The 21,914-nt window shown below is 45.4% G+C and overlaps 37 non-coding genes across 37 annotated transcripts; 9 read left to right on the forward strand and 28 right to left on the reverse strand.

Annotated features, from left to right (window-relative positions):
• Positions 1-649: 649 nt before the first annotated feature.
• trnap-ugg (transfer RNA proline (anticodon UGG)) lies at positions 650-721 on the reverse strand. Its single transcript has one exon. It is a non-coding gene; the product is annotated as a tRNA-Pro (tRNA).
• Positions 722-1,749: 1,028 nt separating this feature from the next.
• trnap-ugg (transfer RNA proline (anticodon UGG)) lies at positions 1,750-1,821 on the reverse strand. Its single transcript has one exon. It is a non-coding gene; the product is annotated as a tRNA-Pro (tRNA).
• A 476-nt stretch (positions 1,822-2,297) lies between these two features.
• On the reverse strand, positions 2,298-2,369 carry trnap-cgg (transfer RNA proline (anticodon CGG)). Its single transcript has one exon. It is a non-coding gene; the product is annotated as a tRNA-Pro (tRNA).
• Positions 2,370-3,962: 1,593 nt separating this feature from the next.
• trnap-ugg (transfer RNA proline (anticodon UGG)) lies at positions 3,963-4,034 on the reverse strand. Its single transcript has one exon. It is a non-coding gene; the product is annotated as a tRNA-Pro (tRNA).
• A 476-nt stretch (positions 4,035-4,510) lies between these two features.
• On the reverse strand, positions 4,511-4,582 carry trnap-cgg (transfer RNA proline (anticodon CGG)). Its single transcript has one exon. It is a non-coding gene; the product is annotated as a tRNA-Pro (tRNA).
• Positions 4,583-5,236: 654 nt separating this feature from the next.
• trnap-agg (transfer RNA proline (anticodon AGG)) lies at positions 5,237-5,308 on the forward strand. The gene has a single exon. It is a non-coding gene; the product is annotated as a tRNA-Pro (tRNA).
• An 867-nt stretch (positions 5,309-6,175) lies between these two features.
• On the reverse strand, positions 6,176-6,247 carry trnap-ugg (transfer RNA proline (anticodon UGG)). The gene has a single exon. It is a non-coding gene; the product is annotated as a tRNA-Pro (tRNA).
• Positions 6,248-7,288: 1,041 nt separating this feature from the next.
• Positions 7,289-7,360, reverse strand: trnap-ugg (transfer RNA proline (anticodon UGG)). The gene has a single exon. It is a non-coding gene; the product is annotated as a tRNA-Pro (tRNA).
• Positions 7,361-7,849: 489 nt separating this feature from the next.
• On the reverse strand, positions 7,850-7,921 carry trnap-cgg (transfer RNA proline (anticodon CGG)). Its single transcript has one exon. It is a non-coding gene; the product is annotated as a tRNA-Pro (tRNA).
• A 480-nt stretch (positions 7,922-8,401) lies between these two features.
• Positions 8,402-8,473, reverse strand: trnap-ugg (transfer RNA proline (anticodon UGG)). Its single transcript has one exon. It is a non-coding gene; the product is annotated as a tRNA-Pro (tRNA).
• A 102-nt stretch (positions 8,474-8,575) lies between these two features.
• trnap-agg (transfer RNA proline (anticodon AGG)) lies at positions 8,576-8,647 on the forward strand. The gene has a single exon. It is a non-coding gene; the product is annotated as a tRNA-Pro (tRNA).
• A 315-nt stretch (positions 8,648-8,962) lies between these two features.
• On the reverse strand, positions 8,963-9,034 carry trnap-cgg (transfer RNA proline (anticodon CGG)). Its single transcript has one exon. It is a non-coding gene; the product is annotated as a tRNA-Pro (tRNA).
• Positions 9,035-9,514: 480 nt separating this feature from the next.
• On the reverse strand, positions 9,515-9,586 carry trnap-ugg (transfer RNA proline (anticodon UGG)). Its single transcript has one exon. It is a non-coding gene; the product is annotated as a tRNA-Pro (tRNA).
• A 102-nt stretch (positions 9,587-9,688) lies between these two features.
• trnap-agg (transfer RNA proline (anticodon AGG)) lies at positions 9,689-9,760 on the forward strand. The gene has a single exon. It is a non-coding gene; the product is annotated as a tRNA-Pro (tRNA).
• An 867-nt stretch (positions 9,761-10,627) lies between these two features.
• trnap-ugg (transfer RNA proline (anticodon UGG)) lies at positions 10,628-10,699 on the reverse strand. Its single transcript has one exon. It is a non-coding gene; the product is annotated as a tRNA-Pro (tRNA).
• A 476-nt stretch (positions 10,700-11,175) lies between these two features.
• Positions 11,176-11,247, reverse strand: trnap-cgg (transfer RNA proline (anticodon CGG)). The gene has a single exon. It is a non-coding gene; the product is annotated as a tRNA-Pro (tRNA).
• A 480-nt stretch (positions 11,248-11,727) lies between these two features.
• trnap-ugg (transfer RNA proline (anticodon UGG)) lies at positions 11,728-11,799 on the reverse strand. The gene has a single exon. It is a non-coding gene; the product is annotated as a tRNA-Pro (tRNA).
• A 1,041-nt stretch (positions 11,800-12,840) lies between these two features.
• trnap-ugg (transfer RNA proline (anticodon UGG)) lies at positions 12,841-12,912 on the reverse strand. Its single transcript has one exon. It is a non-coding gene; the product is annotated as a tRNA-Pro (tRNA).
• A 489-nt stretch (positions 12,913-13,401) lies between these two features.
• trnap-cgg (transfer RNA proline (anticodon CGG)) lies at positions 13,402-13,473 on the reverse strand. Its single transcript has one exon. It is a non-coding gene; the product is annotated as a tRNA-Pro (tRNA).
• A 480-nt stretch (positions 13,474-13,953) lies between these two features.
• On the reverse strand, positions 13,954-14,025 carry trnap-ugg (transfer RNA proline (anticodon UGG)). Its single transcript has one exon. It is a non-coding gene; the product is annotated as a tRNA-Pro (tRNA).
• Positions 14,026-14,514: 489 nt separating this feature from the next.
• On the reverse strand, positions 14,515-14,586 carry trnap-cgg (transfer RNA proline (anticodon CGG)). Its single transcript has one exon. It is a non-coding gene; the product is annotated as a tRNA-Pro (tRNA).
• Positions 14,587-15,066: 480 nt separating this feature from the next.
• On the reverse strand, positions 15,067-15,138 carry trnap-ugg (transfer RNA proline (anticodon UGG)). Its single transcript has one exon. It is a non-coding gene; the product is annotated as a tRNA-Pro (tRNA).
• A 102-nt stretch (positions 15,139-15,240) lies between these two features.
• On the forward strand, positions 15,241-15,312 carry trnap-agg (transfer RNA proline (anticodon AGG)). The gene has a single exon. It is a non-coding gene; the product is annotated as a tRNA-Pro (tRNA).
• Positions 15,313-15,627: 315 nt separating this feature from the next.
• Positions 15,628-15,699, reverse strand: trnap-cgg (transfer RNA proline (anticodon CGG)). Its single transcript has one exon. It is a non-coding gene; the product is annotated as a tRNA-Pro (tRNA).
• A 654-nt stretch (positions 15,700-16,353) lies between these two features.
• On the forward strand, positions 16,354-16,425 carry trnap-agg (transfer RNA proline (anticodon AGG)). The gene has a single exon. It is a non-coding gene; the product is annotated as a tRNA-Pro (tRNA).
• Positions 16,426-17,292: 867 nt separating this feature from the next.
• On the reverse strand, positions 17,293-17,364 carry trnap-ugg (transfer RNA proline (anticodon UGG)). The gene has a single exon. It is a non-coding gene; the product is annotated as a tRNA-Pro (tRNA).
• A 102-nt stretch (positions 17,365-17,466) lies between these two features.
• On the forward strand, positions 17,467-17,538 carry trnap-agg (transfer RNA proline (anticodon AGG)). The gene has a single exon. It is a non-coding gene; the product is annotated as a tRNA-Pro (tRNA).
• Positions 17,539-17,853: 315 nt separating this feature from the next.
• trnap-cgg (transfer RNA proline (anticodon CGG)) lies at positions 17,854-17,925 on the reverse strand. Its single transcript has one exon. It is a non-coding gene; the product is annotated as a tRNA-Pro (tRNA).
• A 480-nt stretch (positions 17,926-18,405) lies between these two features.
• On the reverse strand, positions 18,406-18,477 carry trnap-ugg (transfer RNA proline (anticodon UGG)). The gene has a single exon. It is a non-coding gene; the product is annotated as a tRNA-Pro (tRNA).
• Positions 18,478-18,579: 102 nt separating this feature from the next.
• Positions 18,580-18,651, forward strand: trnap-agg (transfer RNA proline (anticodon AGG)). The gene has a single exon. It is a non-coding gene; the product is annotated as a tRNA-Pro (tRNA).
• Positions 18,652-18,966: 315 nt separating this feature from the next.
• Positions 18,967-19,038, reverse strand: trnap-cgg (transfer RNA proline (anticodon CGG)). Its single transcript has one exon. It is a non-coding gene; the product is annotated as a tRNA-Pro (tRNA).
• A 654-nt stretch (positions 19,039-19,692) lies between these two features.
• trnap-agg (transfer RNA proline (anticodon AGG)) lies at positions 19,693-19,764 on the forward strand. The gene has a single exon. It is a non-coding gene; the product is annotated as a tRNA-Pro (tRNA).
• Positions 19,765-20,079: 315 nt separating this feature from the next.
• trnap-cgg (transfer RNA proline (anticodon CGG)) lies at positions 20,080-20,151 on the reverse strand. Its single transcript has one exon. It is a non-coding gene; the product is annotated as a tRNA-Pro (tRNA).
• A 480-nt stretch (positions 20,152-20,631) lies between these two features.
• trnap-ugg (transfer RNA proline (anticodon UGG)) lies at positions 20,632-20,703 on the reverse strand. The gene has a single exon. It is a non-coding gene; the product is annotated as a tRNA-Pro (tRNA).
• A 102-nt stretch (positions 20,704-20,805) lies between these two features.
• Positions 20,806-20,877, forward strand: trnap-agg (transfer RNA proline (anticodon AGG)). Its single transcript has one exon. It is a non-coding gene; the product is annotated as a tRNA-Pro (tRNA).
• Positions 20,878-21,192: 315 nt separating this feature from the next.
• Positions 21,193-21,264, reverse strand: trnap-cgg (transfer RNA proline (anticodon CGG)). Its single transcript has one exon. It is a non-coding gene; the product is annotated as a tRNA-Pro (tRNA).
• A 480-nt stretch (positions 21,265-21,744) lies between these two features.
• trnap-ugg (transfer RNA proline (anticodon UGG)) lies at positions 21,745-21,816 on the reverse strand. Its single transcript has one exon. It is a non-coding gene; the product is annotated as a tRNA-Pro (tRNA).
• Positions 21,817-21,914: the final 98 nt, after the last annotated feature.

Here is a 21,914-nt window from a genome sequence, read left to right on the forward strand (position 1 = left end):
ACTCGACAGTCCCTGCGGGGAAACTTTACCTACAAATCACGTTCCGAGAGTTCCTTCTGAAAATGTCTGCGTCTGCATTGCACGAAATTAATTTACTGGGCTTGTCCGGGATTTGAACCCGGGACCTCTCACAACCAAAGCAAGAATCATACCCCTAGACCAACAAGCCACCCGCTGGCTCCACCCTGTCAGTTTGTGAGAGTAGGACCAGCTTTTTCATCAAGCCAACTAGCCTCAAATTGCCTTCCGAGTGGTAAATTTCAAGCGTGAGAGGCTTGTTGTTCTAGGGGTAGGATTCTCGCTTAGGGTGCGAGCCTCTGGGTTCAAGTCCTGGACGAGCCCCTTTGAGCGCTTGTAGGCAGTGCACCCATTTGCTTAGAGAAAATATGTACATTTATTCTTAGTAGTTTGGCTGTGTGGGAAGTATCACCAAAGGGCTGTGTTCAGGGGGCTAACATAAGTGTGTGGAAGCACTCAAGATTGTGTCATTTTTTTGTTGATAGATATGAAATGTTTTTCTTTCTTTGCATTTCATGTGGCGACAGAACTTTCTCTTGTTCTCAACAGTAAATGGAAAAACCACAGGATCATCGTCTCCAATCGTGAGTTTATTTTGTAAATCATTTCAGTTCTGTTACATTGGTTAATGGGGCTCGTCCGGGATTTGAACCCGGGACCTCTCGCACCCAAAGCGAGAATCATACCCCTAGACCAACGAGCCACACCTGTCAAAAAGGTGTGTGATTAGTGAGTGTAGGTGCAGCAATTTCATCAAGCCAACTAGCCCCAGACCCCCTTCTAGCGGAACATTCAACACATACGTGGCTCGTTGGTCTAGGAGTATGATTCTCGCTTAGGGTGCGAGAGATCCCGGACGAGCCCCTGCGAACACTATGTATGTAACCTTGCAAATTGAATATGTATGGCATTTTCCACAATTGTCTGGGAAAACCATGGAAATATGTTACCAACAATCAGGTTTTATGCGGCAAAAGCAAGTTTGTGTCAAAGGAGCCATTTTGTTAATTCGCTTCTTTGTTGATGACTTGTAATTGAATTTCATACCACGCACGACATAATTTGAAAGAGTTCTGTGTCGGACTCGACAGTCCCTGCGGGGAAACTTTACCTACAAATCACGTTCCGAGAGTTCCTTCTGAAAATGTCTGCGTCTGCATTGCACGAAATTAATTTACTGGGCTTGTCCAGGATTTGAACCCGGGACCTCTCACACCCAAAGCGAGAATCATACCCCTAGACCAACAAGCCACCCGCTGACTCCACCCTGTCAGTTTGTGAGAGTAGGACCAGCTTTTTCATCAAGCCAACTAGCCTCAAATTGCCTTCCGAGTGGTAAATTTCAAGCGTGAGAGGCTTGTTGTTCTAGGGGTAGGATTCTCGCTTAGGGTGCGAGCCTCTGGGTTCAAGTCCTGGACGAGCCCCTTTGAGCGCTTGTAGGCAGTGCACCCATTTGCTTAGAGAAAATATGTACATTTATTCTTAGTAGTTTGGCTGTGTGGGAAGTATCACCAAAGGGCTGTGTTCAGGGGGCTAACATAAGTGTGTGGAAGCACTCAAGATTGTGTCATTTTTTTGTTGATAGATATGAAATGTTTTTCTTTCTTTGCATTTCATGTGGCGACAGAACTTTCTCTTGTTCTCAACAGTAAATGGAAAAACCGCAGGATCATCGTCTCCAATCGTGAGTTTATTTTGTAAATCATTTCAGTTCTGTTACATTGGTTAATGGGGCTCGTCCGGGATTTGAACCCGGGACCTCTCGCACCCAAAGCGAGAATCATACCCCTAGACCAACGAGCCACACCTGTCAAAAAGGTGTGTGATTAGTGAGTGTAGGTGCAGCAATTTCATCAAGCCAACTAGCCCCAGACCCCCTTCTAGCGGAACATTCAACACATACGTGGCTCGTTGGTCTAGGAGTATGATTCTCGCTTAGGGTGCGAGAGATCCCGGACGAGCCCCTGCGAACACTATGTATGTAACATTGCAAATTGAATATGTATGGCATTTTCCACAATTGTCTGGGAAAACCATGGAAATATGTTACCAACAATCAGGTTTTATGCGGCAAAAGCAAGTTTGTGTCAAAGGAGCCATTTTGTTAATTCGCTTCTTTGTTGATGACTTGTAATTGAATTTCATACCACGCACGACATAATTTGAAAGAGTTCTGTGTCGGACTCGACAGTCCCTGCGGGGAAACTTTACCTACAAATCACGTTCCGAGAGTTCCTTCTGAAAATGTCTGCGTCTGCATTGCACAAAATTAATTTACTGGGCTTGTCCGGGATTTGAACCCGGGACCTCTCACACCCGAAGCGAGAATCATACCCCTAGACCAACAAGCCACCCGCTGGCTCCACCCTGTCAGTTTGTGAGAGTAGGACCAGCTTTTTCATCAAGCCAACTAGCCTCAAATTGCCTTCCGAGTGGTAAATTTCAAGCGTGAGAGGCTTGTTGTTCTAGGGGTAGGATTCTCGCTTAGGGTGCGAGCCTCTGGGTTCAAGTCCTGGACGAGCCCCTTTGAGCGCTTGTAGGCAGTGCACCCATTTGCTTAGAGAAAATATGTACATTTATTCTTAGTAGTTTGGCTGTGTGGGAAGTATCACCAAAGGGCTGTGTTCAGGGGGCTAACATAAGTGTGTGGAAGCACTCAAGATTGTGTCATTTTTTTGTTGATAGATATGAAATGTTTTTCTTTCTTTGCATTTCATGTGGCGACAGAACTTTCTCTTGTTCTCAACAGTAAATGGAAAAACAGCAGGATCATCGTCTCCAATCGTGAGTTTATTTTGTAAAGCATTTCAGTTCTGTTACATTGGTTAATGGGGCTCGTCTGGGATTTGAACCCGGGACCTCTCGCACCCAAAGCGAGAATCATATCCCTAGACCAACGAGCCACACCTGTCAAAAAGGTGTGTGATTAGTGAGTGTAGGTGCAGCAATTTCATCAAGCCAACTAGCCCCAGACCCCCTTCTAGCGGAACTTTCAACACATACGTGGCTCGTTGGTCTAGGAGTATGATTCTCGCTTAGGGTGCGAGAGGTCCCGCGTTCAAATCCCGGACGAGCCCCTGTGAACACTATGTATGTAACCTTGCAAATTGAATATGTATGGCATTTTCCACAATTGTCTGGGAAAACCATGGAAATATGTTACCAACAATCAGGTTTTATGCAGCAAAAGCAAGTTTGTGTCAAAGGAGCCATTTTGTTAATTCGCTTCTTTGTTGATGACTTGTAATTGAATTTCATACCACGCACGACATAATTTGAAAGAGTTCTGTGTCAGACTCGACAGTCCCTGCGGGGAAACTTTACCTACAAATCACGTTCCGAGAGTTCCTTCTGAAAATGTCTGCGTCTGCATTGCACGAAATTAATTTACTGGGCTTGTCCGGGATTTGAACCCGGGACCTCTCACAACCAAAGCAAGAATCATACCCCTAGACCAACAAGCCACCCGCTGGCTCCACCCTGTCAGTTTGTGAGAGTAGGACCAGCTTTTTCATCAAGCCAACTAGCCTCAAATTGCCTTCCGAGTGGTAAATTTCAAGCGTGAGAGGCTTGTTGTTCTAGGGGTAGGATTCTCGCTTAGGGTGCGAGCCTCTGGGTTCAAGTCCTGGACGAGCCCCTTTGAGCGCTTGTAGGCAGTGCACCCATTTGCTTAGAGAAAATATGTACATTTATTCTTAGTAGTTTGGCTGTGTGGGAAGTATCACCAAAGGGCTGTGTTCAGGGGGCTAACATAAGTGTGTGGAAGCACTCAAGATTGTGTCATTTTTTTGTTGATAGATATGAAATGTTTTTCTTTCTTTGCATTTCATGTGGCGACAGAACTTTCTCTTGTTCTCAACAGTAAATGGAAAAACCGCAGGATCATCGTCTCCAATCGTGAGTTTATTTTGTAAATCATTTCAGTTCTGTTACATTGGTTAATGGGGCTCGTCCGGGATTTGAACCCGGGACCTCTCGCACCCAAAGCGAGAATCATACCCCTAGACCAACGAGCCACACCTGTCAAAAAGGTGTGTGATTAGTGAGTGTAGGTGCAGCAATTTCATCAAGCCAACTAGCCCCAGACCCCCTTCTAGCGGAACATTCAACACATACGTGGCTCGTTGGTCTAGGAGTATGATTCTCGCTTAGGGTGCGAGAGATCCCGGACGAGCCCCTGCGAACACTATGTATGTAACCTTGCAAATTGAATATGTATGGCATTTTCCACAATTGTCTGGGAAAACCATGGAAATATGTTACCAACAATCAGGTTTTATGCGGCAAAAGCAAGTTTGTGTCAAAGGAGCCATTTTGTTAATTCGCTTCTTTGTTGATGACTTGTAATTGAATTTCATACCACGCACGACATAATTTGAAAGAGTTCTGTGTCGGACTCGACAGTCCCTGCGGGGAAACTTTACCTACAAATCACGTTCCGAGAGTTCCTTCTGAAAATGTCTGCGTCTGCATTGCACAAAATTAATTTACTGGGCTTGTCCGGGATTTGAACCCGGGACCTCTCACACCCGAAGCGAGAATCATACCCCTAGACCAACAAGCCACCCGCTGGCTCCACCCTGTCAGTTTGTGAGAGTAGGACCAGCTTTTTCATCAAGCCAACTAGCCTCAAATTGCCTTCCGAGTGGTAAATTTCAAGCGTGAGAGGCTTGTTGTTCTAGGGGTAGGATTCTCGCTTAGGGTGCGAGCCTCTGGGTTCAAGTCCTGGACGAGCCCCTTTGAGCGCTTGTAGGCAGTGCACCCATTTGCTTAGAGAAAATATGTACATTTATTCTTAGTAGTTTGGCTGTGTGGGAAGTATCACCAAAGGGCTGTGTTCAGGGGGCTAACATAAGTGTGTGGAAGCACTCAAGATTGTGTCATTTTTTTGTTGATAGATATGAAATGTTTTTCTTTCTTTGCATTTCATGTGGCGACAGAACTTTCTCTTGTTCTCAACAGTAAATGGAAAAACAGCAGGATCATCGTCTCCAATCGTGAGTTTATTTTGTAAAGCATTTCAGTTCTGTTACATTGGTTAATGGGGCTCGTCTGGGATTTGAACCCGGGACCTCTCGCACCCAAAGCGAGAATCATATCCCTAGACCAACGAGCCACACCTGTCAAAAAGGTGTGTGATTAGTGAGTGTAGGTGCAGCAATTTCATCAAGCCAACTAGCCCCAGACCCCCTTCTAGCGGAACTTTCAACACATACGTGGCTCGTTGGTCTAGGAGTATGATTCTCGCTTAGGGTGCGAGAGGTCCCGGGTTCAAATCCTGGACGAGCCCCTGCGAACACTATGTATGTAACCTTGCAAATTGAATATGTATGGCATTTTCCACAATTGTCTGGGAAAACCATGGAAATATGTTACCAACAATCAGGTTTTATGCGGCAAAAGCAAGTTTGTGTCAAAGGAGCCATTTTGTTAATTCGCTTCTTTGTTGATGACTTGTAATTGAATTTCATACCACGCACGACATAATTTGAAAGAGTTCTGTGTCAGACTCGACAGTCCCTGCGGGGAAACTTTACCTACAAATCACGTTCCGAGAGTTCCTTCTGAAAATGTCTGCATCTGCATTGCACGAAATTAATTTACTGGGCTTGTCTGGGATTTGAACCTGGGACCTCTCACAACCAAAGCGAGAATCATACCCCTAGACCAACAAGCCACCCGCTGGCTCCACCCTGTCAGTTTGTGAGAGTAGGACCAGCTTTTTCATCAAGCCAACTAGCCTCAAATTGGCTTCCGAGTGGTAAATTTCAAGCGTGAGAGGCTTGTTGTTCTAGGGGTAGGATTCTCGCTTAGGGTGCGAGCCTCTGGGTTCAAGTCCTGGACGAGCCCCTTTGAGCGCTTGTAGGCAGTGCACCCATTTGCTTAGAGAAAATATGTACATTTATTCTTAGTAGTTTGGCTGTGTGGGAAGTATCACCAAAGGGCTGTGTTCAGGGGGCTAACATAAGTGTGTGGAAGCACTCAAGATTGTGTCATTTTTTTGTTGATAGATATGAAATGTTTTTCTTTCTTTGCATTTCATGTGGCGACAGAACTTTCTCTTGTTCTCAACAGTAAATGGAAAAACCGCAGGATCATCGTCTCCAATCGTGAGTTTATTTTGTAAATCATTTCAGTTCTGTTACATTGGTTAATGGGGCTCGTCCGGGATTTGAACCCGGGACCTCTCGCACCCAAAGCGAGAATCATACCCCTAGACCAACGAGCCACACCTGTCAAAAAGGTGTGTGATTAGTGAGTGTAGGTGCAGCAATTTCATCAAGCCAACTAGCCCCAGACCCCCTTCTAGCGGAACATTCAACACATACGTGGCTTGTTGGTCTAGGAGTATGATTCTTGCTTAGGGTGCGAGAGGTCCCGGGTTCAAATCCTGGACGAGCCCCTGCGAACACTATGTATGTAACCTTGCAAATTGAATATGTATGGCATTTTCCACAATTGTCTGGGAAAACCATGGAAATATGTTACCAACAATCAGGTTTTATGCGGCAAAAGCAAGTTTGTGTCAAAGGAGCCATTTTGTTAATTCGCTTCTTTGTTGATGACTTGTAATTGAATTTCATACCACGCACGACATAATTTGAAAGAGTTCTGTGTCAGACTCGACAGTCCCTGCGGGGAAACTTTACCTACAAATCACGTTCCGAGAGTTCCTTCTGAAAATGTCTGCATCTGCATTGCACGAAATTAATTTACTGGGCTTGTCTGGGATTTGAACCTGGGACCTCTCACAACCAAAGCGAGAATCATACCCCTAGACCAACAAGCCACCCGCTGGCTCCACCCTGTCAGTTTGTGAGAGTAGGACCAGCTTTTTCATCAAGCCAACTAGCCTCAAATTGGCTTCCGAGTGGTAAATTTCAAGCGTGAGAGGCTTGTTGTTCTAGGGGTAGGATTCTCGCTTAGGGTGCGAGCCTCTGGGTTCAAGTCCTGGACGAGCCCCTTTGAGCGCTTGTAGGCAGTGCACCCATTTGCTTAGAGAAAATATGTACATTTATTCTTAGTAGTTTGGCTGTGTGGGAAGTATCACCAAAGGGCTGTGTTCAGGGGGCTAACATAAGTGTGTGGAAGCACTCAAGATTGTGTCATTTTTTTGTTGATAGATATGAAATGTTTTTCTTTCTTTGCATTTCATGTGGCGACAGAACTTTCTCTTGTTCTCAACAGTAAATGGAAAAACCGCAGGATCATCGTCTCCAATCGTGAGTTTATTTTGTAAATCATTTCAGTTCTGTTACATTGGTTAATGGGGCTCGTCCGGGATTTGAACCCGGGACCTCTCGCACCCAAAGCGAGAATCATACCCCTAGACCAACGAGCCACACCTGTCAAAAAGGTGTGTGATTAGTGAGTGTAGGTGCAGCAATTTCATCAAGCCAACTAGCCCCAGACCCCCTTCTAGCGGAACATTCAACACATATGTGGCTTGTTGGTCTAGGAGTATGATTCTTGCTTAGGGTGCGAGAGGTCCCGGGTTCAAATCCTGGACGAGCCCCTGTGAACACTATGTATGTAACCTTGCAAATTGAATATGTATGGCATTTTCCACAATTGTCTGGGAAAACCATGGAAATATGTTACCAACAATCAGGTTTTATGCAGCAAAAGCAAGTTTGTGTCAAAGGAGCCATTTTGTTAATTCGCTTCTTTGTTGATGACTTGTAATTGAATTTCATGCCACGCACGACATAATTTGAAAGAGTTCTGTGTCGGACTCGACAGTCCCTGCGGGGAAACTTTACCTACAAATCACGTTCCGAGAGTTCCTTCTGAAAATGTCTGCGTCTGCATTGCACGAAATTAATTTACTGGGCTTGTCCGGGATTTGAACCCGGGACCGCTCACACCCGAAGCGAGAATCATACCCCTAGACCAACAAGCCACCCGCTGGCTCCACCCTGTCAGTTTGTGAGAGTAGGACCAGCTTTTTCATCAAGCCAACTAGCCTCAAATTGCCTTCCGAGTGGTAAATTTCAAGCGTGAGAGGCTTGTTGTTCTAGGGGTAGGATTCTCGCTTAGGGTGCGAGCCTCTGGGTTCAAGTCCTGGACGAGCCCCTTTGAGCGCTTGTAGGCAGTGCACCCATTTGCTTAGAGAAAATATGTACATTTATTCTTAGTAGTTTGGCTGTGTGGGAAGTATCACCAAAGGGCTGTGTTCAGGGGGCTAACATAAGTGTGTGGAAGCACTCAAGATTGTGTCATTTTTTTGTTGATAGATATGAAATGTTTTTCTTTCTTTGCATTTCATGTGGCGACAGAACTTTCTCTTGTTCTCAACAGTAAATGGAAAAACCACAGGATCATCATCTCCAATCGTGAGTTTATTTTGTAAAGCATTTCAGTTCTGTTACATTGGTTAATGGGGCTCGTCCGGGATTTGAACCCGGGACCTCTCGCACCCAAAGCGAGAATCATACCCCTAGACCAACGAGCCACACCTGTCAAAAAGGTGTGTGATTAGTGAGTGTAGGTGCAGCGATTTCATCAAGCCAACTAGCCCCAGACCCCCTTCTAGCGGAACATTCAACACATATGTGGCTCGTTGGTCTAGGAGTATGATTCTCGCTTAGGGTGCGAGAGGTCCTGGGTTCAAATCCCGGATGAGCCCCTGCGAACACTATGTATGTAACCTTGCAAATTGAATATGTATGGCATTTTCCACAATTGTCTGGGAAAACCATGGAAATATGTTACCAACAATCAGGTTTTATGTGGCAAAAGCAAGTTTGTGTCAAAGGAGCCATTTTGTTAATTCGCTTCTTTGTTGATGACTTGTAATTGAACTTCATACCACGCACGACATAATTTGAAAGAGTTCTGTGTCGGACTCGACAGTCCCTGCGGGGAAACTTTACCTACAAATCACGTTCCGAGAGTTCCTTCTGAAAATGTCTGCGTCTGCATTGCACAAAATTAATTTATTGGGCTTGTCCAGGATTTGAACCCGGGACCTCTCACACCCGAAGCGAGAATCATACCCCTAGACCAACAAGCCACCCGCTGGCTCCACCCTGTCAGTTTGTGAGAGTAGGACCAGCTTTTTCATCAAGCCAACTAGCCTCAAATTGCCTTCCGAGTGGTAAATTTCAAGCGTGAGAGGCTTGTTGTTCTAGGGGTTGGATTCTCGCTTAGGGTGCGAGCCTCTGGGTTCAAGTCCTGGACGAGCCCCTTTGAGCGCTTGTAGGCAGTGCACCCATTTGCTTAGAGAAAATATGTACATTTATTCTTAGTAGTTTGGCTGTGTGGGAAGTATCACCAAAGGGCTGTGTTCAGGGGGCTAACATAAGTGTGTGGAAGCACTCAAGATTGTGTCATTTTTTTGTTGATAGATATGAAATGTTTTTCTTTCTTTGCATTTCATGTGGCGACAGAACTTTCTCTTGTTCTCAACAGTAAATGGAAAAACCGCAGGATCATCGTCTCCAATCGTGAGTTTATTTTGTAAATCATTTCAGTTCTGTTACATTGGTTAATGGGGCTCGTCCGGGATTTGAACCCGGGACCTCTCGCACCCAAAGCGAGAATCATACCCCTAGACCAACGAGCCACACCTGTCAAAAAGGTGTGTGATTAGTGAGTGTAGGTGCAGCGATTTCATCAAGCCAACTAGCCCCAGACCCCCTTCTAGCGGAACTTTCAACACATACGTGGCTCGTTGGTCTAGGAGTATGATTCTCGCTTAGGGTGCGAGAGGTCCCGGGTTCAAATCCCGGACGAGCCCCTGTGAACACTATGTATGTAACCTTGCAAATTGAATATGTATGGCATTTTCCACAATTGTCTGGGAAAACCATGGAAATATGTTACCAACAATCAGGTTTTATGCAGCAAAAGCAAGTTTGTGTCAAAGGAGCCATTTTGTTAATTCGCTTCTTTGTTGATGACTTGTAATTGAATTTCATACCACGCACGACATAATTTGAAAGAGTTCTGTGTCAGACTCGACAGTCCCTGCGGGGAAACTTTACCTACAAATCACGTTCCGAGAGTTCCTTCTGAAAATGTCTGCATCTGCATTGCACGAAATTAATTTACTGGGCTTGTCCGGGATTTGAACCCGGGACCTCTCACAACCAAAGCGAGAATCATACCCCTAGACCAACAAGCCACCCGCTGGCTCCACCCTGTCAGTTTGTGAGAGTAGGACCAGCTTTTTCATCAAGCCAACTAGCCTCAAATTGCCTTCCGAGTGGTAAATTTCAAGCGTGAGAGGCTTGTTGTTCTAGGGGTAGGATTCTCGCTTAGGGTGCGAGCCTCTGGGTTCAAGTCCTGGACGAGCCCCTTTGAGCGCTTGTAGGCAGTGCACCCATTTGCTTAGAGAAAATATGTACATTTATTCTTAGTAGTTTGGCTGTGTGGGAAGTATCACCAAAGGGCTGTGTTCAGGGGGCTAACATAAGTGTGTGGAAGCACTCAAGATTGTGTCATTTTTTTGTTGATAGATATGAAATGTTTTTCTTTCTTTGCATTTCATGTGGCGACAGAACTTTCTCTTGTTCTCAACAGTAAATGGAAAAACCGCAGGATCATCGTCTCCAATCGTGAGTTTATTTTGTAAATCATTTCAGTTCTGTTACATTGGTTAATGGGGCTCGTCCGGGATTTGAACCCGGGACCTCTCGCACCCAAAGCAAGAATCATACCCCTAGACCAACGAGCCACACCTGTCAAAAAGGTGTGTGATTAGTGAGTGTAGGTGCAGCAATTTCATCAAGCCAACTAGCCCCAGACCCCCTTCTAGCGGAACATTCAACACATACGTGGCTCGTTGGTCTAGGAGTATGATTCTCGCTTAGGGTGCGAGAGATCCCGGACGAGCCCCTGCGAACACTATGTATGTAACCTTGCAAATTGAATATGTATGGCATTTTCCACAATTGTCTGGGAAAACCATGGAAATATGTTACCAACAATCAGGTTTTATGCGGCAAAAGCAAGTTTGTGTCAAAGGAGCCATTTTGTTAATTCGCTTCTTTGTTGATGACTTGTAATTGAATTTCATACCACGCACGACATAATTTGAAAGAGTTCTGTGTCGGACTCGACAGTCCCTGCGGGGAAACTTTACCTACAAATCACGTTCTGAGAGTTCCTTCTGAAAATGTCTGCGTCTGCATTGCACAAAATTAATTTACTGGGCTTGTCCGGGATTTGAACCCGGGACCTCTCACACCCGAAGCGAGAATCATACCCCTAGACCAACAAGCCACCTGCTGGCTCCACCCTGTCAGTTTGTGAGAGTAGGACCAGCTTTTTCATCAAGCCAACTAGCCTCAAATTGCCTTCCGAGTGGTAAATTTCAAGCGTGAGAGGCTTGTTGTTCTAGGGGTAGGATTCTCGCTTAGGGTGCGAGCCTCTGGGTTCAAGTCCTGGACGAGCCCCTTTGAGCGCTTGTAGGCAGTGCACCCATTTGCTTAGAGAAAATATGTACATTTATTCTTAGTAGTTTGGCTGTGTGGGAAGTATCACCAAAGGGCTGTGTTCAGGGGGCTAACATAAGTGTGTGGAAGCACTCAAGATTGTGTCATTTTTTTGTTGATAGATATGAAATGTTTTTCTTTCTTTGCATTTCATGTGGCGACAGAACTTTCTCTTGTTCTCAACAGTAAATGGAAAAACAGCAGGATCATCGTCTCCAATCGTGAGTTTATTTTGTAAAGCATTTCAGTTCTGTTACATTGGTTAATGGGGCTCGTCCGGGATTTGAACCCGGGACCTCTCGCACCCAAAGCGAGAATCATACCCCTAGACCAACGAGCCACACCTGTCAAAAAGATGTGTGATTAGTGAGTGTAGGTGCAGCAATTTCATCAAGCCAACTAGCCCCAGACCCCCTTCTAGCAGAACTTTCAACACATACGTGGCTTGTTGGTCTAGGAGTATGATTCTCGCTTAGGGTGCGAGAGGTCCCGGGTTCAAATCCTGGACGAGCCCCTGCGAACACTATGTATGTAACCTTGCAAATTGAATATGTATGGCATTTTCCACAATTGTCTGGGAAAACCATGGAAATATGTTACCAACAATCAGGTTTTATGCGGCAAAAGCAAGTTTGTGTCAAAGGAGCCATTTTGTTAATTCGCTTCTTTGTTGATGACTTGTAATTGAATTTCATACCACGCACGACATAATTTGAAAGAGTTCTGTGTCAGACTCGACAGTCCCTGCGGGGAAACTTTACCTACAAATCACGTTCCGAGAGTTCCTTCTGAAAATGTCTGCATCTGCATTGCACGAAATTAATTTACTGGGCTTGTCTGGGATTTGAACCTGGGACCTCTCACAACCAAAGCGAGAATCATACCCCTAGACCAACAAGCCACCCGCTGGCTCCACCCTGTCAGTTTGTGAGAGTAGGACCAGCTTTTTCATCAAGCCAACTAGCCTCAAATTGGCTTCCGAGTGGTAAATTTCAAGCGTGAGAGGCTTGTTGTTCTAGGGGTAGGATTCTCGCTTAGGGTGCGAGCCTCTGGGTTCAAGTCCTGGACGAGCCCCTTTGAGCGCTTGTAGGCAGTGCACCCATTTGCTTAGAGAAAATATGTACATTTATTCTTAGTAGTTTGGCTGTGTGGGAAGTATCACCAAAGGGCTGTGTTCAGGGGGCTAACATAACTCTGTGGAAGCACTCAAGATTGTGTCATTTTTTTGTTGATAGATATGAAATGTTTTTCTTTCTTTGCATTTCATGTGGCGACAGAACTTTCTCTTGTTCTCAACAGTAAATGGAAAAACCGCAGGATCATCGTCTCCAATCGTGAGTTTATTTTGTAAATCATTTCAGTTCTGTTACATTGGTTAATGGGGCTCGTCCGGGATTTGAACCCGGGACCTCTCGCACCCAAAGCGAGAATCATACCCCTAGACCAACGAGCCACACCTGTCAAAAAGGTGTGTGATTAGTGAGTGTAGGTGCAGCAATTTCATCAAGCCAACTAGCCCCAGACCCCCTTCTAGCGGAACATTCAACACATATGTGGCTTGTTGGTCTAGGAGTATGATTCTTGCTTAGGGTGCGAGAGGTCCCGGGTTCAAATCCTGGATGAGCCCCTGTGAACACTATGTATGTAACCTTGCAAATTGAATATGTATGGCATTTTCCACAATTGTCTGGGAAAACCATGGAAATATGTTACCAACAATCAGGTTTTATGCGGCAAAAGCAAGTTTGTGTCAAAGGAGCCATTTTGTTAATTCGCTTCTTTGTTGATGACTTGTAATTGAATTTCATACCACGCACGACATAATTTGAAAGAGTTCTGTGTCAGACTCGACAGTCCCTGCGGGGAAACTTTACCTACAAATCACGTTCCGAGAGTTCCTTCTGAAAATGTCTGCATCTGCATTGCACGAAATTAATTTACTGGGCTTGTCCGGGATTTGAACCCGGGACCTCTCACACCCGAAGCGAGAATCATACCCCTAGACCAACAAGCCACCCGCTGGCTCCACCCTGTCAGTTTGTGAGAGTAGGACCAGCTTTTTCATCAAGCCAACTAGCCTCAAATTGCCTTCCGAGTGGTAAATTTCAAGCGTGAGAGGCTTGTTGTTCTAGGGGTTGGATTCTCGCTTAGGGTGCGAGCCTCTGGGTTCAAGTCCTGGACGAGCCCCTTTGAGCGCTTGTAGGCAGTGCACCCATTTGCTTAGAGAAAATATGTACATTTATTCTTAGTAGTTTGGCTGTGTGGGAAGTATCACCAAAGGGCTGTGTTCAGGGGGCTAACATAAGTGTGTGGAAGCACTCAAGATTGTGTCATTTTTTTGTTGATAGATATGAAATGTTTTTCTTTCTTTGCATTTCATGTGGCGACAGAACTTTCTCTTGTTCTCAACAGTAAATGGAAAAACCGCAGGATCATCGTCTCCAATCGTGAGTTTATTTTGTAAATCATTTCAGTTCTGTTACATTGGTTAATGGGGCTCGTCCGGGATTTGAACCCGGGACCTCTCGCACCCAAAGCGAGAATCATACCCCTAGACCAACGAGCCACACCTGTCAAAAAGGTGTGTGATTAGTGAGTGTAGGTGCAGCGATTTCATCAAGCCAACTAGCCCCAGACCCCCTTCTAGCGGAACATTCAACACATACGTTGCTCGTTGGTCTAGGAGTATGATTCTCGCTTAGGGTGCGAGAGGTCCTGGGTTCAAATCCTGGACGAGCCCCTGCGAACACTATGTATGTAACCTTGCAAATTGAATATGTATGGCATTTTCCACAATTGTCTGGGAAAACCATGGAAATATGTTACCAACAATCAGGTTTTATGCGGCAAAAGCAAGTTTGTGTCAAAGGATCCATTTTGTTAATTCGCTTCTTTGTTGATGACTTGGAATTGAATTTCATACCACGCACGACATAATTTGAAAGAGTTCTGTGTCGGACTCGACAGTCCCTGCGGGGAAACTTTACCTACAAATCACGTTCCGAGAGTTCCTTCTGAAAATGTCTGCGTCTGCATTGCACGAAATTAATTTACTGGGCTTGTCCGGGATTTGAACCCGGGACCCCCCACACCCGAAGCGAGAATCATACCCCTAGACCAACAAGCCACCCGCTGGCTCCACCCTGTCAGTTTGTGAGAGTAGGACCAGCTTTTTCATCAAGCCAACTAGCCTCAAATTGCCTTCCGAGTGGTAAATTTCAAGCGTGAGAGGCTTGTTGTTCTAGGGGTAGGATTCTCGCTTAGGGTGCGAGCCTCTGGGTTCAAGTCCTGGACGAGCCCCTTTGAGCGCTTGTAGGCAGTGCACCCATTTGCTTAGAGAAAATATGTACATTTATTCTTAGTAGTTTGGCTGTGTGGGAAGTATCACCAAAGGGCTGTGTTCAGGGGGCTAACATAAGTGTGTGGAAGCACTCAAGATTGTGTCATTTTTTTGTTTATAGATATGAAATGTTTTTCTTTCTTTGCATTTCATGTGGCGACAGAACTTTCTCTTGTTCTGAACAGTAAATGGAAAAACCGCAGGATCATCGTCTCCAATCGTGAGTTTATTTTCTAAATCATTTCAGTTCTGTTACATTGGTTAATGGGGCTCGTCCGGGATTTGAACCCGGGACCTCTCGCACCCAAAGCGAGAATCATACCCCTAGACCAACGAGCCACACCTGTCAAAAAGGTGTGTGATTAGTGAGTGTAGGTGCAGCGATTTCATCAAGCCAACTAGCCCCAGACCCCCTTCTAGCGGAACATTCAACACATACGTGGCTCGTTGGTCTAGGAGTATGATTCTCGCTTAGGGTGTGAGAGGTCCCGGGTTCAAATCCCGGACGAGCCCCTGTGAACACTATGTATGTAACCTTGCAAATTGAATATGTATGGCATTTTCCACAATTGTCTGGGAAAACCATGGAAATATGTTACCAACAATCAGGTTTTATGCGGCAAAAGCAAGTTTGTGTCAAAGGATCCATTTTGTTAATTCGCTTCTTTGTTGATGACTTGTAATTGAATTTCATACCACGCACGACATAATTTGAAAGAGTTCTGTGTCGGACTCGACAGTCCCTGCGGGGAAACTTTACCTACAAATCACGTTCCGGGAGTTCCTTCTGAAAATGTCTGCGTCTGCATTGCACGAAATTAATTTACTGGGCTTGTCCGGGATTTGAACCCGGGACCTCTCACACCCGAAGCGAGAATCATACCCCTAGACCAACAAGCCACCCGCTGGCTCCACCCTGTCAGTTTGTGAGAGTAGGACCAGCTTTTTCATCAAGCCAACTAGCCTCAAATTGCCTTCCGAGTGGTAAATTTCAAGCGTGAGAGGCTTGTTGTTCTAGGGGTAGGATTCTCGCTTAGGGTGCGAGCCTCTGGGTTCAAATCCTGGACGAGCCCCTTTGAGCGCTTGTAGGCAGTGCACCCATTTGCTTAGAGAAAATATGTACATTTATTCTTAGTAGTTTGGGTGTGTGGGAAGTATCACCAAAGGGCTGTGTTCAGGGGGCTAACATAAGTGTGTGGAAGCACTCAAGATTGTGTCATTTTTTTGTTGATAGATATGAAATGTTTTTCTTTCTTTGCATTTCATGTGGCGACAGAACTTTCTCTTGTTCTCAACAGTAAATGGAAAAACAGCAGGATCATCGTCTCCAATCGTGAGTTTATTTTGTAAATCATTTCAGTTCTGTTACATTGGTTAATGGGGCTCGTCCGGGATTTGAACCCTGGACCTCTCGCACCCAAAGCGAGAATCATACCCCTAGACCAACGAGCCACACCTGTCAAAAAGGTGTGTGATTAGTGAGTGTAGGTGCAGCGATTTCATCAAGCCAACTAGCCCCAGACCCCCTTCTAGCGGAACATTCAACACATACGTGGCTCGTTGGTCTAGGAGTATGATTCTCGCTTAGGGTGCGAGAGGTCCCGGGTTCAAATCCCGGACGAGCCCCTGCGAACACTATGTATGTAACCTTGCAAATTGAATATGTATGGCATTTTCCACAATTGTCTGGGAAAACCATGGAAATATGTTACCAACAATCAGGTTTTATGCGGCAAAAGCAAGTTTGTGTCAAAGGAGCCATTTTGTTAATTCGCTTCTTTGTTGATGACTTGTAATTGAATTTCATACCACGCACGACATAATTTGAAAGAGTTCTGTGTCGGACTCGACAGTCCCTGCGGGGAAACTTTACCTACAAATCACGTTCCGAGAGTTCCTTCTGAAAATGTCTGCGTCTGCATTGCACGAAATTAATTTACTGGGCTTTTCCGGGATTTGAACCCGGGACCTCTCACACCCAAAGCGAGAATCATACCCCTAGACCAACAAGCCACCCGCTGACTCCACCCTGTCAGTTTGTGAGAGTAGGACCAGCTTTTTCATCAAGCCAACTAGCCTCAAATTGCCTTCCGAGTGGTAAATTTCAAGCGTGAGAGGCTTGTTGTTCTAGGGGTAGGATTCTTGCTTAGGGTGCGAGCCCCTGGGTTCAAGTCCTGGACGAGCCCCTTTGAGCGCTTGTAGGCAGTGCACCCATTTGCTTAGAGAAAATATGTACATTTATTCTTAGTAGTTTGGCTGTGTGGGAAGTATCACCAAAGGGCTGTGTTCAGGGGGCTAACATAAGTGTGTGGAAGCACTCAAGATTGTGTCATTTTTTTGCTGATAGATATGAAATGTTTTTCTTTCTTTGCATTTCATGTGGTGACAGAACTTTCTCTTGTTCTCAACAGTAAATGGAAAAACCGCAGGATCATCGTCTTCAATCGTGAGTTTATTTTGTAAATCATTTCAGTTCTGTTACATTGGTTAATGGGGCTCGTCCGGGATTTGAACCCGGGACCTCTCGCACCCAAAGCGAGAATCATACCCCTAGACCAACGAGCCACACCTGTCAAAAAGGTGTGTGATTAGTGAGTGTAGGTGCAGCGATTTCATCAAGCCAACTAGCCCCAGACCCCCTTCTAGCGGAACATTCAACACATACGTGGCTCGTTGGTCTAGGAGTATGATTCTCGCTTAGGGTGCGAGAGGTCCCGGGTTCAAATCCCGGATGAGCCCCTGCGAACACTATGTATGTAACCTTGCAAATTGAATATGTATGGCATTTTCCACAATTGTCTGGGAAAACCATGGAAATATGTTACCAACAATCAGGTTTTATGCGGCAAAAGCAAGTTTGTGTCAAAGGAGCCATTTTGTTAATTCGCTTCTTTGTTGATGACTTGTAATTGAATTTCATACCACGCACGACATAATTTGAAAGAGTTCTGTGTCGGACTCAACAGTCCCTGCGGGGAAACTTTACCTACAAATCACGTTCCGAGAGTTCCTTCTGAAAATGTCTGCGTCTGCATTGCACGAAATTAATTTACTGGGCTTGTCCGGGATTTGAACCCGGGACCTCTCACACCCGAAGCGAGAATCATACCCCTAGACCAACAAGCCACCCGCTGACTCCACCCTGTCAGTTTGTGAGAGTACGATCAGCTTTTTCATCAAGCCAACTAGCCTCAAATTGCCTTCCGAGTGGTAAATTTCAAGCGTGAGAGGCTTGTTGTTCTAGGGGTAGGATTCTTGCTTAGGGTGCGAGCCCCTGGGTTCAAGTCCTGGACGAGCCCCTTTGAGCGCTTGTAGGCAGTGCACCCATTTGCTTAGAGAAAATATGTACATTTATTCTTAGTAGTTTGGCTGTGTGGGAAGTATCACCAAAGGGCTGTGTTCAGGGGGCTAACATAAGTGTGTGGAAGCACTCAAGATTGTGTCATTTTTTTGTTGATAGATATGAAATGTTTTTCTTTCTTTGCATTTCATGTGGCGACAGAAGTTTCTCTTGTTCTCAACAGTAAATGGAAAAACCGCAGGATCATCGTCTTCAATCGTGAGTTTATTTTGTAAATCATTTCAGTTCTGTTACATTGGTTAATGGGGCTCGTCCGGGATTTGAACCCGGGACCTCTCGCACCCAAAGCGAGAATCATACCCCTAGACCAACGAGCCACACCTGTCAAAAAGGTGTGTGATTAGTGAGTGTAGGTGCAGCGATTTCATCAAGCCAACTAGCCCCAGACCCCCTTCTAGCGGAACATTCAACACATACGTGGCTCGTTGGTCTAGGAGTATGATTCTCGCTTAGGGTGCGAGAGGTCCCGGGTTCAAATCCTGGACGAGCCCCTGCGAACACTATGTATGTAACCTTGCAAATTGAATATGTATGGCATTTTCCACAATTGTCTGGGAAAACCATGGAAATATGTTACCAACAATCAGGTTTTATGCGGCAAAAGCAAGTTTGTGTCAAAGGAGCCATTTTGTTAATTCGCTTCTTTGTTGATGACTTGTAATTGAATTTCATACCATGCACGACATAATTTGAAAGAGTTCTGTGTCGGACTCGACAGTCCCTGCGGGGAAACTTTACCTACAAATCACGTTCCGAGAGTTCCTTCTGAAAATGTCTGCGTCTGCATTGCACGAAATTAATTTACTGGGCTTGTCCGGGATTTGAACCCGGGACCTCTCACACCCGAAGCGAGAATCATACCCCTAGACCAACAAGCCACCCGCTGACTCCACCCTGTCAGTTTGTGAGAGTAGGACCAGCTTTTTCATCAAGCCAACTAGCCTCAAATTGCCTTCCGAGTGGTAAATTTCAAGCGTGAGAGGCTTGTTGTTCTAGGGGTAGGATTCTCGCTTAGGGTGCGAGCCTCTGGGTTCAAGTCCTGGACGAGCCCCTTTGAGCGCTTGTAGGTAGTGCACCCATTTGCTTAGAGAAAATATGTACATTTATTCTTAGTAGTTTGGCTGTGTGGGAAGTATAACCAAAGGGCTGTGTTCAGGGGGCTAACATAAGTGTGTGGAAGCACTCAAGATTGTGTCATTTTTTTGTTGATAGATATGAAATGTTTTTCTTTCTTTGCATTTCATGTGGCGACAGAACTTTCTCTTGTTCTCAACAGTAAATGGAAAAACCGCAGGATCATCGTCTCCAATCGTGAGTTTATTTTGTAAATCATTTCAGTTCTGTTACATTGGTTAATGGGGCTCGTACGGGATTTGAACCCGGGACCTCTCGCACCCAAAGCGAGAATCATACCCCTAGACCAACAAGCCACACCTGTCAAAAGGGTGTGTGATTAGTGAGTGTAGGTGCAGCAATTTCATCAAGCCAACTAGCCCCAGACCCCCTTCTAGCGGAACATTCAACACATATGTGGCTCGTTGGTCTAGGAGTATGATTCTCGCTTAGGGTGCGAGAGGTCCCGGGTTCAAATCCCGGATGAGCCCCTGCGAACACTATGTATATAACCTTGCAAATTGAATATGTATGGCATTTTCCACAATTGTCTGGGAAAACCATGGAAATATGTTACCAACAATCAGGTTTTATGCGGCAAAAGCAAGTTTGTGTCAAAGGATCCATTTTGTTAATTCGCTTCTTTGTTGATGACTTGGAATTGAATTTCATACCACGCACGACATAATTTGAAAGAGTTCTGTGTCGGACTCGACAGTCCCTGCGGGGAAACTTTACCTACAAATCACGTTCCGAGAGTTCCTTCTGAAAATGTCTGCGTCTGCATTGCACGAAATTAATTTACTGGGCTTGTCCGGGATTTGAACCCGGGACCCCCCACACCCGAAGCGAGAATCATACCCCTAGACCAACAAGCCACCCGCTGGCTCCACCCTGTCAGTTTGTGAGAGTAGGACCAGCTTTTTCATCAAGCCAACTAGCCTCAAATTGCCTTCCGAGTGGTAAATTTCAAGCGTGAGAGGCTTGTTGTTCTAGGGGTAGGATTCTCGCTTAGGGTGCGAGCCTCTGGGTTCAAGTCCTGGACGAGCCCCTTTGAGCGCTTGTAGGCAGTGCACCCATTTGCTTAGAGAAAATATGTACATTTATTCTTAGTAGTTTGGCTGTGTGGGAAGTATCACCAAAGGGCTGTGTTCAGGGGGCTAACATAAGTGTGTGGAAGCACTCAAGATTGTGTCATTTTTTTGTTGATAGATATGAAATGTTTTTCTTTCTTTGCATTTCATGTGGCGACAGAACTTTCTCTTGTTCTCAACAGTAAATGGAAAAACCGCAGGATCATCGTCTCCAATCGTGAGTTTATTTTGTAAATCATTTCAGTTCTGTTACATTGGTTAATGGGGCTCGTCCGGGATTTGAACCCGGGACCTCTCGCACCCAAAGCGAGAATCATACCCCTAGACCAACGAGCCACACCTGTCAAAAAGGTGTGTGATTAGTGAGTGTAGGTGCAGCGATTTCATCAAGCCAACTAGCCCCAGACCCCCTTCTAGCGGAACATTCAACACATACGTGGCTCGTTGGTCTAGGAGTATGATTCTCGCTTAGGGTGTGAGAGGTCCCGGGTTCAAATCCCGGACGAGCCCCTGCGAACACTATGTATGTAACCTTGCAAATTGAATATGTATGGCATTTTCCACAATTGTCTGGGAAAACCATGGAAATATGTTACCAACAATCAGGTTTTATGCGGCAAAAGCAAGTTTGTGTCAAAGGATCCATTTTGTTAATTCGCTTCTTTGTTGATGACTTGGAATTGAATTTCATACCACGCACGACATAATTTGAAAGAGTTCTGTGTCGGACTCGACAGTCCCTGCGGGGAAACTTTACCTACAAATCACGTTCCGAGAGTTCCTTCTGAAAATGTCTGCGTCTGCATTGCACGAAATTAATTTACTGGGCTTGTCCGGGATTTGAACCCGGGACCCCCCACACCCGAAGCGAGAATCATACCCCTAGACCAACAAGCCACCCGCTGGCTCCACCCTGTCAGTTTGTGAGAGTAGGACCAGCTTTTTCATCAAGCCAACTAGCCTCAAATTGCCTTCCGAGTGGTAAATTTCAAGCGTGAGAGGCTTGTTGTTCTAGGGGTAGGATTCTCGCTTAGGGTGCGAGCCTCTGGGTTCAAGTCCTGGACGAGCCCCTTTGAGCGCTTGTAGGCAGTGCACCCATTTGCTTAGAGAAAATATGTACATTTATTCTTAGTAGTTTGGCTGTGTGGGAAGTATCACCAAAGGGCTGTGTTCAGGGGGCTAACATAAGTGTGTGGAAGCACTCAAGATTGTGTCATTTTTTTGTTGATAGATATGAAATGTTTTTCTTTCTTTGCATTTCATGCGGCGACAGAACTTTCTCTTGTTCTCAACAGTAAATGGAAAAACCGCAGGATCATCGTCTCCAATCGTGAGTTTATTTTGTAAATCATTTCAGTTCTGTTACATTGGTTAATGGGGCTCGTCCGGGATTTGAACCCGGGACCTCTCGCACCCAAAGCGAGAATCATACCCCTAGACCAACGAGCCACACCTGTCAAAAAGGTGTGTGATTAGTGAGTGTAGGTGCAGCGATTTCATCAAGCCAACTAGCCCCAGACCCCCTTCTAGCGGAACATTCAACACAT

This window comes from Poecilia mexicana, unplaced genomic scaffold, assembly GCF_051168715.1.
Source record: "Poecilia mexicana isolate PSO_F unplaced genomic scaffold, ASM5116871v1 scaffold_10, whole genome shotgun sequence".
Taxonomy (NCBI): domain Eukaryota; kingdom Metazoa; phylum Chordata; class Actinopteri; order Cyprinodontiformes; family Poeciliidae; genus Poecilia; species Poecilia mexicana.